The sequence below is a fragment of the Ambystoma mexicanum genome, chromosome 2q, assembly GCF_040938575.1.
Source record: "Ambystoma mexicanum isolate Mex_15411 chromosome 2q, UKY_AmexF1_1, whole genome shotgun sequence".
NCBI lineage: Eukaryota > Metazoa > Chordata > Amphibia > Caudata > Ambystomatidae > Ambystoma > Ambystoma mexicanum.
Genome location: NC_090924.1, coordinates 1,115,729,971 through 1,115,745,797, shown reverse-complemented (window position 1 = coordinate 1,115,745,797; position 15,827 = coordinate 1,115,729,971). Strand labels below are relative to the sequence as shown.

The 15,827-nt window shown below is 44.7% G+C and overlaps 1 protein-coding gene across 1 annotated transcript in view; it reads left to right on the top strand.

The window, feature by feature from the left end:
- Nucleotides 1–15,827, top strand: part of LOC138568836 (ATP-dependent translocase ABCB1-like) — a 615,126-nt gene that overhangs the window by 572,465 nt on the left and 26,834 nt on the right. The gene's annotated exons all lie outside the window — the stretch shown is intronic.

Below are 15,827 nucleotides of genomic sequence, written 5' to 3'. Positions count from 1 at the left end.
GTATGCTCTACTACCAAGGTCCATGATATAGCTATGAACTCCAGTAATCTATTTATATTTGCCATAAAATGTCATGTTGTTTTAGGAAAATTTAATTTTGTACAGCATGGCTGAGATTACATGACAGAGGCCTAGCTGTCATTCTGCAGATGGCTCTGGCCAAGCTTTAAACGCAACCCCCTTTAGGCACATTCTTTCAGGATGTGTTCAGTTTGATGATGTAATATCTGATGTCACCTGTAATGTCATCAATGATGCCAACTGTAATGTCATCTGTGATATCACAGCAATTGGTAGCAGCACTCCATCATGGGGGCACACGTTACGGTTATGCAGCTTACCAAACTCATATTTCTATGGATTTAGATTTTATGTTCATAACATAACATTTTTTTTTTCACTGAATTTCCAAGTTGAATTATAACTGTAGGTGCTTCACAATAATCCTACATTGAAGGTAACCTATTTAAATGCATTTATTTTACAAATACCACTTACGCCTAACGTTTTGTTGTTGCCGAAAAGACAATGCTCTACCCTTACGGGGGGGGGAGGGGGGACATGTCCTCACACAACTGATGTGAAAACATGCCCCAGATGGCAACGTTATGCTCTTTTCTTGCAGTTTATCAGTGCAGTGTTACTGCATCAGATCTGTGGTTTCCATTTGCTATGTGGGAATCTTAGAATATCCATGGATTTCCTTATTGATCACGCCGTCAGTCAAATCTTATTATTATTATTTGTTTTAACCGAGCAAATGCTTTTGACCTTTAGAAAGCGGATCTAGGAATTAACGATGCATGCATTAAAAAGGTGTTTCTTAACACGCATCAGACGGATTATCACCCAATTTGTAAATGCATGCTTTTAGGACCAGTTAAACACCGCTCGTGAAGGTTTGGTACAGCTCAGAACAGTGGGGGGTTTTCTGCTGGTGAAAGCCTAAATCCCCTGGGGGGAAAATGAATGGGAAATGCAAGTTGGTACCCACTGAATCAAAGATTCAAGCACATTTTGGAATACATACATATTAGTTTTCCATTTTTCCTGCAAAACCTGTCAAACCGTGCTTAAGTTATAAGCATGTCAAGCCCGCGGGGAAAGGGCGCGGGGTGTTTGCGTCCCACAGGGGGACTTTTGCTTGGCCCAGGAGGGCCTTCGAACTTTGGCCATGCCCCCCCCACGACTAACGCCTGGATTTGTGAGCCCGCCGGGTGAAGCCCGCGGGGAAAGGGCGCGGGGTGTTTGCGTCCCGCAGGGGGACTTTTGCTTGGCCCAGGAGGGCCTTCGAACTTTGGCCAGGCCCCCCCCCACTACTAACGCCTGGATTTGTGAGCCCGCCGGGTGAAGCCCGCGGGGAAAGGGCGCGGGGTGTATGCGTCCCGCAGGGGGACTTTTGCTTGGCCCAGGAGGGCCTTCGAACTTTGGCCACGCCCCCCCCACTACTAACGCCTGGATTTGTGAGCCCGCCGGGTGAAGCCCGCGGGGAAAGGGCGCGGGGTGTTTGCGTCCCGCAGGGGGACTTTTGCTTGGCCCAGGAGGGCCTTCGAACTTTGGCCACGCCCCCCCACTACTAACGCCTGGATTTGTGAGCCCGCCGGGTGAAGCCCGCGGGGAAAGGGCGCGGGGTGTTTGCGTCCCGCAGGGGGACTTTTGCTTGGCCCAGGAGGGCCTTCGAACCTTGGCCACGCCCCCCCCCACTACTAACGCCTGGATTTGTGAGCCCGCCGGGTGAAGCCCGCGGGGAAAGGGCGCGGGGTGTTTGCGTCCCGCAGGGGGACTTTTGCTTGGCCCAGGAGGGCCTTCGAACTTTGGCCACGCCCCCCCACTACTAACGCCTGGATTTGTGAGCCCGCCGGGTGAAGCCCGCGGGGAAAGGGCGCGGGGTGTTTGCGTCCCGCAGGGGGACTTTTGCTTGGCCCAGGAGGGCCTTCGAACTTTGGCCACGCCCCCCCCACTACTAACGCCTGGATTTGTGAGCCCGCCGGGTGAAGCCTGCGGGGAAAGGGCGCGGGGTGTTTGCGTCCCGCAGGGGGACTTTTGCTTGGCCCAGGAGGGCCTTCGAACTTTGGCCACGCCCCCCCCACTACTAACGCCTGGATTTGTGAGCCCGCCGGGTGAAGCCCGCGGGGAAAGGGCGCGGGGTGTTTGCGTCCCGCAGGGGTGTTCGCGGAACGCTGAGGGTGAGCGTTGCACTCCTGGTTTGCCCGCAGAGATGTCACTCCAACACTGATCAGAGGGAGGTTGGAGTTTGAAGCCGCTGCTCACCGTATGGAAGCTGCTGCCGTTTGCTGTCTGTCAAGGAGGTAACCTAGGTGTCATTCTCTCACTGGCGCCTTTTTTTTTTTTGCCCTATTCCTGAGTCTACTCTCTGGGTCCTTATGCCGGACCACCATGCTCATGCCACCGGGGGGATCCCAGCCCCTGTACCCCTTGTGTTTTTTGGACCTGAGCTTGGCCCGGGTCCCCCTCCCGGCGCCAAGAGGAAAATCAGACTGCTAAAGAGGAATCGGATAGCGGGTCCCTTAGCTGCCTTGACAACACATTGTGCACCAGGAACCACCCATGAGGCCACAGTACCCGCTAATCTTGGGGATACCCATTTCCTGCTCAATGAGATCCGTCATCTTTTGGATAGTCCAGGGGTAGAGCCCTTCCCCATACCGGCACAGAGTCTGGTTGCCTTACCCTCTGGGCTCCGGCTGGACTCTCCCATTTCATCTGTTTTGGCTGTTTTGGCTGCGGGCGACAGATTGTCACTACCGGCCGAAACTGCCCAAAGGGGCATATCCTCCTCAAGCTCCCACAATAGTTCGTGGAGCGATATACTCTCATCTACAAGTTTAGAGGGTAGCTCCCCCCTTGGCGTGTCCCCTTCCCGGTCGGTCAAGGACACTATCCAAAACAATACATCTGGTGGGAGTAACCATGAGCCCAAATTGACCTCTGACTTACCTACAGAGGAAGCGCCCTTGCCTAGAGGGTGTGGGTGTACCCAAGTATTGGCGGAACTGGCCATCATCAAGGATCTGTTATACGCTTTGCTAGAGGCTCTAAGGAATGGAGTTGGAACCGCTCAATTGGAGGAGCCCATGATCAACACCCCAGCTGACGAAGGGCACATGTGCCCACCCCTGGAAAGCCCCTCAAATTGTCTACCTGCAGAGGTCCCTCTGGTTTTGTCCACCTCCAACGGGACTGCCGTTGACCTAATACAGGCACAGGCCTCTGCCCTCATGGCCCCCGACTGTACCGAACCCAAAGCCCAGAGTCCATGGAAGTCGGGGGATCAACCTAAGTTGCTGGAATCAGGAAACCCCAATCATACAACAGTCTTTCTTCAGGGGGTGCCCAAACTGGCACCAGACAAGCGAGAGCCAAGGGACGCTTTACTTAACAAATGCCTATTCTGGCTAAATACTACTGGAGGCTGCCCGTTTGTACGTAGAGAGGCTTTGGCGGGGTGCAGCAGAATTACCAGCATGGGCAAAAACTCTCTGGACAGCATCAAATTGACTTTTTGGGACCATAGTATAGCACACAGGGTTTGGGGAGGTGGTGGTCGGGCTGGCAAGTCATCGAAGAGTGGGATTTCAATCAGTATGCCCCCTTTCCTCAACCCTGTTACCCCTGCCAGATCTGCCACAGTAAAGTCTGGGGGCTTTCCTAGTAACAGCCTCCTTTCAGGTGCTAATTTGACTGTCTTAGGCCCAAGGCGTCATGGGTGTTGGAGGAGGCATGGGGATGGTGGGACTTGATTTTGGGCCTAAAGATCTGTTAATGGATCCCATTGGAGGGGGTGGATTGCTCGCACTGCCCTGTAGTCTTCTCTGTGGTTGATTTTATTTAACTCTGTATAAAAACCGTATTTCTATTCTTAGAAATGTTTTTGTAGGATGTACTTTGATGGTCATTTCTTTTGGCCGAATAAAGTTGTTTGACCTGACCTGAAAAAATAGTCTCTTCTTATGGAAACAGCAACTTAATCATAACCACAGAAATACAACTGACACTCTGTAGCATACAATGGGTTCAGCAATTACACTGTAGATAAGCAATTACTGGGATGCTTATAACTTTGAGGAGATTCTGGTCTGAGTTGTGTCAAAATTCAATGTTGATTAGGCGCCTGATCCCAAATTGTTCCTATCACTTATTTAGCACAAATCCGTTTTGCTGTTTATTTTAAACGTGGCCAAAATTGTTCAAAACCTGTTACGGATACCTATGTTTGCCAGGAGCAATCTACACATCTAGATGCTCATCTTCAGAGAGTTGCTAGGCTTCTTTGTATCTGCAGAGCTCACACGGGTTCACTTGGAGGAGGCTACTTGTGCTTGCTGCTCAGTGCTGTTAATTTAATACGATGCGTTTTTCTTTGTTTTAAACTTCCCCATTCCCCAAACTTCCCTTGATTTGAATATTGATATTCTGTGTATTGCAACGCTACCAGGGCATACTTCCTGCTTAAGGCAGGAGTCTGTTCTTCATTGCCGCTACCCAGGCTGTCATGTGACTTGCCTGCCGGCATTTACGTGACAGCAATCAAGACAGACAGCACAACGGGTGAGCGCAGCGGGCATGCCTTGTGCGTGCTCAAGGCATGCAAAAGGTAAGCCTGCCTCTGCTCGTCCGGTCCTCGGATGGACCCTGGACTAATGCTTCTGCTGTCCACAAAAACCATGGTAAATACTATTCCCACTTGGAGTTACTGGGGGTCATTACGAGTTTGGAGGTAGCCATGGTGCTATTAGTGCCATGGCTGCCTCCAAACTTGTGTCCGGATTCTTTGAATGGGGATTTACCAGGTCATTCCAACCTTGGAGGACCCAGTAATGGACCTCGGAATGCGGCGGTAGGGGGTTAACGGCATCGGCATCCTTACCGGTGCCGTTAACCCCCTACCGCCGTACTCGTAATGACCCCCACTGTCTTTTGCACCCATGACCACTACTTTTCCTAAAAATGTTGCTATGGGTTTAGCAAATTGCGTGGCAACCAATTAGATGGCCATCTCATCAGCTTAATTGTTTGTTGGCTAATGTGAGCTCCCTGGTTGCCCATCGGAATGAATGTCATGAGACACTTCATGAACACCAGCCTGATCTGGCTTTTGTCTGAAACCTGGTTGAACAAGACATCTGGCCCAGATCTTTTCAGTCTTTACCAGTTAATTATAAAATACTCTGTCAGCACAGAGGTTCAGCAAGGCCCACAGGTGGGCTTGCAGTTATCTATCTTGCTACACTCAATTGTGTGATAGTCCGAATGTCACAAGGCCTAGTCGGACCGTTTTTGTTTATCGTCATCTGTTCCCCACACCTGTGCTTCTGTCTTATTGCACCTTGAAACACTTTTTGCTGTATAGGCGCATTATGCATACCCATTAAATACATAAATAAAAATTCCCTTTGTGAATTCTTTGAAAATGGAGGCAATGCTGATTTGCTTATCTCTTTCAGCCTCTCAGACCCTTTATTTTCTTATAGTTTACCGTCCACCTCCATTCCACTCCACCTTCTCCCTGGCCTTTAAGGAGTTGTCTGCAAATTTAAAATGACGGGTTGCCAATATTTTATTTAATTTTTTATTTTTTTATTTTTATGAGCACTTTGGTATATCCAAATAAAAAAAAGAAAGGAAAAAAAAAGTTTGGCTATTCAATTTTTCAAACTGACAAGTCATGGCATACAGACACGTATCTGACAGATGCTTTGTCATGCACAGAACAGCAAAATGACATAAGTAAAAGTCTCTGCAAGGGCCGAACAAACTGCCATTCTATTAGTTGGTCCATGGTTCTTTCTCACAACGTCCCAATAGTAAATACATGTGCACCCTGATTTCCAGATTTGCCATTTTAGGAGTCTACTGTTCTTGTTTCCATTGCACTTTCCGTCGTTATATTTGCAATTTTCTCAAAGATTTTCAACATAAATGTAGTCATTGCTAAGTTGATAGGTGTTTTTTCCCCTTCAAGGAGAATTCTCTACCAAATGTCAGTCTGACAGTATTTGTCCCACATCTCTCCAAGATAAAGATGTCTTTAACGACGAAGAGTTGGACATTGAAGTATTACATGTTTGAGGGTCTCTAAGACCTTCATATTCTGGCATAGTGTACAGTGCTTAGAATCCTGTTGCCCCTTTTCCTGTAGTTGTAATCTCTGCAGGGCCACAGATTGAGGCAGAATCTTAAATAGGATGTTCGCAGGAACCAGTTAGGGAAAATTAACAGGTAATTTGGCAATTTGTTCAGTTTGCGGAGATTGGACCAAAAATCTTCATGACCATGGTAGCTCTGTACTTCTTCCTGCGTCTGAATCCAGTCATGTTCAAATAATAATTTTCTTCACTCTGTCAGGATTCTTTAATAAGGATTCTTCTGATTCATTCATGTTTCCTAAGATCACTTGGCAAATTGTGGCCCATTCCATTAATATGGATTCATTATGATTTTCCAAGGCTTTCTTCAGAACTTTAAATCCCCCAGTTGAAGTTTCATCTATACATTTTCGGTAAAAAAGGATTATTTTCCACTGTGATATTGCTTTTAATGATGTTAAAGCCAATTCTCTTCGGATAATTTGAATCGGATAAGTTTTGAGCAGTTGAAGTGGGCTCCTCCAGAATATTCCTTCTAATAATGACCATGTTTTGACAGGTAGGAGGAAAGAGATTTCCGCCCCATAGACTAAAATCAGAATGACTTTAGCTCTATAGAAAGCCACTACCGGCGCAAGCGAGAATCTACAGAATCGTTTTGAGAAGATTTTTGCTTGCGCTGCCAGATTTTTTACCTTGCTTTTGAGGTCAGAAATTCTTGGTTCCTCATTTCTGTTGTTGTTAAGACAGATGCCCAAATATATTAGTGAGGAGACTTGTAAGATTTTCTTGTTATTTAGCGTCCATCCTTTTTTTTTTCTTCTGTTTATTCCCCTTGTTGGTTTGCCATATGTTAAAATTCTTGATTTCTCCAGGTTGATAATCATGCTATTACTGTTGACATGGTTCTGTACTGCTGTCAGTTGGTGTTGGAGGCCTATCAGGTTCTGATCAATCAAAACTATGTCGTCCGCATTAATTAATCTTCCTACCAGAACTCCTGCTATGTTTGGCGGGAAGATTCTTAATTCTGCAAAGGTGTCTTGAATATCAGATGTAAAGAGATTGTATGTTTCGGGGGCCAACAGGCACCCTTGTTTTAGCACAATGTTGGTGACTATCTTCTCAGACAGCAAGCATTTTTTATTTAGTCTCACTTTCATTGATGTATCATTGTATAGCTCTTTAATGTTGTCAAGAATAACTTCCGGGCAATTTCACTTTGTTAGTTTTTCCCAAAGCTCTGGTCTTTTAATCATGTCAAAAGCCTTTTATAGGTCAATGAAGGCCACATAGAATTTCACTCCATTGTTTCTTAATGTTTTGGCTTTAAGAAAGTTTAATATGAAGATGTTCAAGGGAGTTCCCCTACCCTTTACAAAACCTGCCTGCCATTGGTCTCTATGTCCTGATGATTCCACTTATTTTATTAGTGCATTTAGCAGTATGGAGGCAAAGATCTTTCCTGCCATGTCCAATACAGCTATCGGCCTGTAGTTTTCTGGGATAGTTCTCAGTCCTTCTTTAAAGATTGGCACCACTACACTTTCCTTCCATGACTTCGGGACATTACCAGATTTAAGAACATACTTGAACAGGTTATGTAAAAATGTTGCCCATTCTTCTGGGTCACTTTTTAACCCCACGTTAGTCAGCCAGTCAGGGCCCGGAGGTCTCGAATTCTTTAGTTTTCTGATGATAATTTCCAATGTTACTGTATCTATGTCTAACAGGCTTTGATCTTCTCTTCTCTTGGCCAAGATGTTGGGTGTCAAGAGAGCTGGCTCTTGCAGTTGATTATAGTAAATGCGCCATTGGCTTTCTGAGATCGGGTTAGCTGTTAACGCGCCTTGTGATGTTTCCTTTTCGCCTAATAATGCCCAGGTGCCCTTCGTGTTTCTTTTGCAGATGAATGATAGCATACATTGTGAGTCATGGTTTAGCATTGTCTTCTTGTGTATTTTTAACTAATGATGGTTTTTTTTCTTGATTTTTCTATCTCAGCTGATCTAGTCATCAGTTTACTTTTGTTTGATTGTTTGAGATTTTTTCTTAAAACTCTTTTCTTTAAGACAATTGTCCTGTTATATAGATGTCGATGAGACATTGTTGGTTTAGTTGATCCAGGGTTGGCAGTAGTCTGGACGATGTTAAGCAAAAGTTCATAATTAATAGTCGGTAGAGGATTTTGTTGCATTTGTGTAATCATAGTCATTAAGTTGTTAGTCAGAGCCAGAATCTTTATAGGTTGAATTTTTAAACTATTTCTTCCTGGATTGATTATCAGGTTGTGACCATAAAATTGTTGCGTGTTTTTGTGGGTCAGATTAGTACATGTAAGCTTCACCGGATTATGGTCACTTGATTCCGTAGTTATTACTTTTAGTTTATCAATGAACCTTGACATATTAGATGAGACAGTAAAATAATCCAATATTGCATCAGACTTTCCTGGAATGTCCACGTTTTTAATCCCATTTAGGACTAAGCAGTCCCATGATTGCATTGCCATTCTCCATGATAAGCCTCATTTTTGTTTAGGTGTAGCTGCCACTGATTCATCCCTGATTGTGTTGTTACTTTTATCTAGGTAATTGTTGAGGTCTCCAACAATTATTATTATGGGATCCGGCCATTTTTCGCTTTGTTGATCAATTAGGCTCAAGATATCCCTTGCTAGGGAACTATTTTTACTGCTCCCTGGAGTCCAATATATGTTTATTAATATTAAGATCTTGTCTTGAGTTATCGCCTGGGCTGTTGGTCTCTGTATCCCCAGCATCTGTATGTAGGGTGACGGATTGACAGAGCTCAGCACCGTCCATTTTAAATCGTCCTTCAAGTAGCCCTGCCATTGGTCTTCCTTTTAGCCCTTTCACGGCTTAGTTTACAAAGACACAGTATCCTTCCATTGTTGGGGTCTCTCTTAGCCATGTTTCTTGAAAACATAATACTTTTGGGTCTTCATTTGCAAGTTCTTTCTTAGTTAATAAGGGGCTAAATCCCCTGGTATTCCAAGTTATAAGTGCTGATTCTTTTGTTTCAATTTCCTTTAAACATTATTGGTTTTTCATTTTTTACGCAGCCAGTTTGGCCAGCCATTTCCATTTTGCCTGTTCTTCGTCCAAGGTCTGGGTCACCTGGTGTTGATACATTTCTTTTTGTGGGACTCATAGGCTTCTTGAAAGTTGGATTTCCTTGTTTGATTTCCAAGTTCTTTTTCCACCACTTCACGTTGTTCGATTATTTTTTCATTTAAGACAACGCCCATGAACCTCAGACTCTGCAACTCCACCAGGAGTTGATAGACTGCTTGTGATACAATATGGATTTGTACTCTGTCCATGTGCATTTTATCAGGAAATTCTATTAGTGCAACATCAGTTGAACTAATTAAGCTAAGTGCCGTGACCTGTGGGAATAGTCTTTACACCTTGGGATGGTTTATAATCAGCCCATCGTCTAGGTGTAAAATTCTTTCAAGGGATAGCAGTCTGCCTTTCTCTGCACTGGTCTGCATAGAACTAGCAGGCCTAAGCGGGATAGGCGGTTGGTCTTCCAGTCCGTTATTTAAATCCTTTTCCGGTTTCTGGTTATCTTGGCGACCTTCGCTGTGTTGGGCTTTTCTGTTGTTTGAATCTTCTAAATTCGGCACCGCCGTGATCTGTTTGGCCCCAAGATTATGTGCTGGTATTACAATTGGCTTAATTCGACCCATTCCAGAGTTGGTGTCCAGTTCTTCACCTTGTTTACTTTCCCTTGTTTTTGTTTTGGCCGTTCTATTTGCTTTATGCATCAAGGTCTTGTTAGGTTTTGGATTATGTTTAGGACTTACTCTTTTGTTTGTCCGTTGATTCAATCATTTTTCCTCGTCTGCCCCAAATCGTCCTCTTCTGATTGCTCACTTTCAGTCTCATAGGAATCCATACGTACCTGACCACGTTCTGGTGTACAACTCTCTTCTTCTGATATTGAGTATGTTGACATCTCCATTAAGTCTATCTTCGAGTTGTCCTTCAGATGTGGTTCGACAGGGTCTGAGTTTATTTTTTCGGGGGCACTTATGTTGTTCTCACTTCAATGTGTATTAACAGGTTTTGCACAACTGCTTTCTTGAGGCATTGTCAGGCTTTTGATGAAAGCTTTGCTTTTATTTGATATGTGTACCCTTTGCTGGGTTTGATTTTTTGATTTTTTTTGTCAGCTTTGGAGCCCGGGTCGGTTTTAGTTTCCATTCGACCCTCCTTGCTGTCTTCTGCCTCCCCAGCATTGTTGTTTTATTCGAGACAATCTTAGCTTTTTTGGTAAATATTTATCATATTTTTGGTTCGCTGGTTCCCTTTGTTACGGGCTGTCCGTCAATACTTGTCTCTTTGTCTGTAGTGGGCTTTTTAGTTGGACGATTTCTTTTGCTAGGGGCACATTTTGGTTTCTGGTGGGGCAGAAATGTGCCGGGATTATTTGGTCTGCTTGTATTTCCTGATTTCTGTCATTGCCCTTGTCCATCTCCTCGCTTATTGAGCAATTAGGTTTTTCAGGGTTATTTTGGGTTCCCTCTTTTGACAACTCCTGTGTTGCCATTGGTATATTCTCCCCTCTGAAGGGTAGATGAATCATTATATCCTTATTAGGGTGTGCCCTCCGTGTCTGTATTTGGGATCACAGGGTTGGATAACCCCCCCTACCGATTTTCTTCTTAAACTCTTCCATCTGTTTCTCCTTTCCTCCATGATTGGTTCCAAGATGGTCTGCAAGAGTTGGGCGATTTTGTGTTCGAAGTTATCCATGTTGCTTTGTAATGCTGTGATGAAACCCTCACTAAAGATTATCTTCGAGTGTAGCATAGCCAGGAGCATGGTATGATCTTTCAATGTGTCAGTTGCGTCTTCGTGCAACTTCATAAAAGGGGCTAGAATTGCTACCAATGTTTTTACCATATGAAAGTTGTCCTTTTCAGATCATGTTTTCCGCTGTCCGTCACTCCTAGGGATATCAATGTTCTTTGACGGAGAGTTTATGTTTGTTGATGGCAGTTGTACAGGCAAATTTATGTCCTGTATTCCCCCTGATTGCATGGTTTGTGACATTTGTTTTTTTGTTTTCTCAGGAAACATTGTGTAGATGTTTCCACAGTCTGGCAATTTTGTTCCATCATTATTTATTTTTCCAACAATATTGCATCTGGAATTTCAATAGTCTGCAGACTTTGCTTACGGTCCCCGTTATCCTGGTGGCCTAACCCACCATTAAGTGGGTTTGGAAGTGTTTTTTGCCATAAAAATTAGGAACAACCTGGCCATCTGTTAGTGGTAATTTTTGAGGTCTCCAAATGTTTTTGTCACGGCCAAGATACCTTATAAATTGTTGTTTTATTGGTTTCAGGCTTCCCCTTACTCCATTATTAGGTTGCTCTTTCCATAATGGGAATGTCTGGCTGTTGATAATTGAGCACCTATTTGAGGGCGTCCTTTCAAAATATATCGTTCGGTCGGGCTAGTTGCCCTGTTCGCTGTTTTTTTTCCGGCGGTAGTTCCCTCAGTTCAAGGGGGATATCCACCACATCTTTCAATTCAAAGGGAAGGTTCACCACCTCTTGAGACCTTTTCGGGGTGCTTGCCACAAGGTCTAAATGTTCACTGATCAAGGTAGTTATTATAGGGTTGAGGCCAGAGTTGTTAGTGTCTCTCTTCTCCTCCACTTTATTTGCGTTTATTGGAGTTGCGTTGGTCGCCTGCTTTTTCTCCAGTCAAGTTAATTTATTTAGATGAGGTTCTATACAGGGATTTGAGGTTTCCATTACTAACTCCTGTATATCTTTTTCATGTGGGAAGTCAAGTGATTTCGCCACCTGAGCGACACCACTTAAGGACTGATCAGTGTTGGTTATAAGGTGTAAGTCTAGCTTTTTTGTTTCTTCTTGCATTTGTATAGGCTGTATGTTCATTACTATTGGGTGCTGACCCCTGGTCGGGCATAATTGCCGGGTGTCACTCTCTCCCAAAGGTGGGGCATCCTCACCCGTCATGACTACCCCCACCAAATGTCTCAATAAGCTGGTGAAAGGCGGTTGTGGGAAGGTCAAAATGTTCGAATGGCCTCCCAAAACAAGATTGATTTCTCCCAGCATCTTATTGGATTTCAATTTGTCACTCACAATGTCCGGGACACAGACACTTTTCCTTTGTCCTCCTTTCTCCTTCGATGTCTAGATCCGGTCTCTCTGCTGCAGTGATATTATAGATAGAGCCCCCACTCCCCACACCACCAGCACAACAGCAAAACAGCGCCACACGAAGCGCTCACCCTTTTCACCTGCCCGGCTTCTCGCCGGAAGGGCTGTCTATCTGGGTTAAATACCACACCTCCTGGTGGGCGTGCCTCTCCACCTGGAGATTTGTTAAAGAGGCAATAGTCGGTGTGGAAATGAGCACTGCAAATAGCGGTTCGGATTAGTGCACGTAAATCAGTTAGAGTGCAGATTCAATTCAGTTTAGTTCAGTTAATTAAGCACAGCAAGACACAGCAAAACAGCACCACACAAAGCACTCACCCTTTTCACATGCCGGCTTCGTGCCAATATTTATATCACTGTTGATTTTAACCTACATCCTAATGACCTTACCAATCACTCCACAACTAGTTTTATAGCAGCAATGTAGGACTTAAACCTCCCCCTGCTGGTTAATCAGTCTACTCACAAGTTTGGCAATACACTTGACCTTAATTTTCACCTGTAAAAATTGCTACTGTGTATTGTGCCGTGCCTGTGCTTTAGACAGAACTTTTTATCGTACCTTTTACTATTCATGTACCAGTTGCGCGTGTTATCAAACAAGCTCACAGCCCACCTCGGTATACATGGGATTTGACACATTCTGACAATATTTCTGCTAAGATTGTCAATGTATGCATGTCATCTGCCAACACGGATCTTGAAGGCTTTTCTCAGATTTTCACTGCTATTGCTAATTGTTTAGCTCCCTTGAGACCCTGCCATCCACGCTCTCATCCTGCAGAACATTGGTTCACTCCACAGTTGTTGAACTCGGGCTCTGCTGCAGACAGTCAGAGCGGAAATGGAGAGTCAGCTTCTGTCCAAATATGAGAACCGTTTTTTGTATTTCTCCTGTGATTTATCACAACGCTATTTTTGAGGCAAAATGCTCCCATTTTACTAATCGGGTGGAGGCTGCTTTAAATCAGCCAAAGGAGCTCTTCCAGATAGTCAAGTCACTGTCCTCATTGAGCATTGAAGAGGCTCCTGTTGTCCCTTCCCAAGCATTATGTGACTCTCTCTTCACATATTTCTAGGATAAAATTCAGGCTATTCACCAGATGATTGCTTCTTCTCTTCTGCCTACCTCTACTGATATTGAACTTTTACCAAACGGAGCTGAGCGGACTTCCCAGTCAGTTTTCCAATATTTTTCATCATTAGACATTATCAATGCCACCCAGAAGATGCGATCAACCTATTCCTCTAATTAATCTATTATTTTAACTGGTGCAGCAAACAGTCTTTTGTCTCTACTCGTATTCCTTCTATTCTTAAACATACATTGGTGGTACCACCTTTAAAAAAGGCTTCCTTGGATATAACTCTTTCTGCTAATTACCATCCCATTTCTCTCTTACCTTTTCTTATGAAGCTTTAGGAGTCACTTGTTTTTCCTTTACTTTCCTCCTTCTTGGAATAGTCCTCTTTTTTTTACCCCTTCTAATCTGGTTTCGGACTGGGGAGAAGAACCGAATTGGTGCTTTTTTCAGTCATGGATGACCTAGCATAACAGTCCTTCGAGGGTGGGGGGGGCACTGATTTTATTAAATCTATAGGCTACCTTTGACACCTTTGACCACCCAACCCCGCTTCTATAGCTGCAAGTGCTGGTATTTCTGGCTCAGTACTGTCCTGGTTTGGGTTCTTTCTTGGTAATCGCTCACAATCACTCTCTCTTCGTCCTTTTCTTTGGTTCTTATCTCAATCACTTGTGGGGTTCCCATGGGCTCTGCTCTTTACCCCATTCTGTTTAATGTCTACATTCAGCCTTTGGGCAGGTTCATCCAGTCCTGTGGCATCTGCTGCTATACATACATCGACAATTCTCAAATTGCATCTCGATCTAGCGGCAGCTGAGGGCGGCTCGCCTGCATGGGTGACTGTAGTCTGTGGGTAGATTGATGAATTTTAACTGGATGAAGCTGAATGCTGTTAAAACAGAAGTTCTGGTGGTTCCCCCCCCCCACTCATCTACGTCTCTCTGGACACAGGCCTTTTGGTTGACCTCTTTGGGTCTGCTTCCAACCACACTTGCGTTGGTGAAGGACCTGGGCTGTAAGATCTCTGCGTCTCTTTCTGCGGAAGCCCAGGTCAGCATGGTCTGTAAAAATTGTTACTTTAAACTTAGGATCCTACAGAAAGGTTCTTCCTTTCTTACCAGCTCATCCTCACAGTACCGTGGTGATATCCTCTATCCTTGGAATGATTGACTATTGTAACTCTTTGCATTTAGCTCAGCATCTTTATCTCCTTAATAGGTTGCAGGTGCTGCAGCTAGAGATGCCACAGGCACCCCTCTGTGTCCCTCCATCTCTTCTGTCCTTCATTTCTGCATTGGCTACCGGTTGCTTGCCGTATTGAGTTCAAGGCCCTCTGCATCGTTCACCATGCTTTGTATGGCGTGGGTGTAGAGTACTTTCAGGATACATTTCGTCCTTATACCCCTGCACATCTTTTAAGATCAGAGAATGCATGCCTTATTTGGGTACCTAGGTACAAATACTCGCGGGTGGGAGGGCAAGCGTTTTCTGCGGTGGCAGTCCTTTAGAACAACTTGCCAGATGCCCTTTGTGCAAATAAAAATCATTTGTTATTTGACGACAACTTAAGACTATTCTTTTTTGATTTCTCTGTCTGTTTTTTTTGTTCAGCTGTGTCTAATCCTAGTCCTTTTGAGTGCCATGATGCCTTTGTTCTTGTAGGTGTGCACTTTACAAATCTGTATAAGATAACATAACATAACATACCATAACATGAACAGAGTAAGGGGCTAACAGATTCACTAATCTGGAAGCATTCAGTCTGGTTGATTGTTGAGGAAGCAAAATGATTCTGAAGAACCACCATTGTTGTCCGTGGCGTTTCACTGGGGGTCAGTTGAACCCACCCGGAAAACTCAACAATATGGGGCATACTGCAGTAATCTAGGTGTTGCCCCCATATCAAAGCAGGTGAAAGGATGCACCAGAGAAGTGGAATATGCTGCAAATAAGAAAAGAAAATTCCATGTCTCATGCAAAGTAGATTAGGGGGCAAAGGGCATAGGCAGAGGGCATTAAATGGTCAAATGGGCCGGTGACTTGTTGAGGTGGCTATTCGCTTACCCATGTTTTCACTGGGCATGGCTGCAGATGATGGCTATGGGCCACTTTAGGTGGCTTGCAAGGACTGGTACATAGCCATTGCCAAGGCCTCAGGTGAATTGGTTGCTGGGCATTGCAGGAAACCATAGCCATTACCCACACCACATGGCTTTGGAGAAACCAGGGCATATCAAAAGGCCATACCTGGGGTAGTGCACCCATTGACTACTTCATCATCTTTTGTCAGGCCAGAAGCAGGGCCACAACCATAGACAGGCCATGACCAATAAACATAGCACTGGCTTGGGTGTACCCGGTCCATGGCTAATGGGCACATCCAAGGTAAAATGCTTCGGGTAG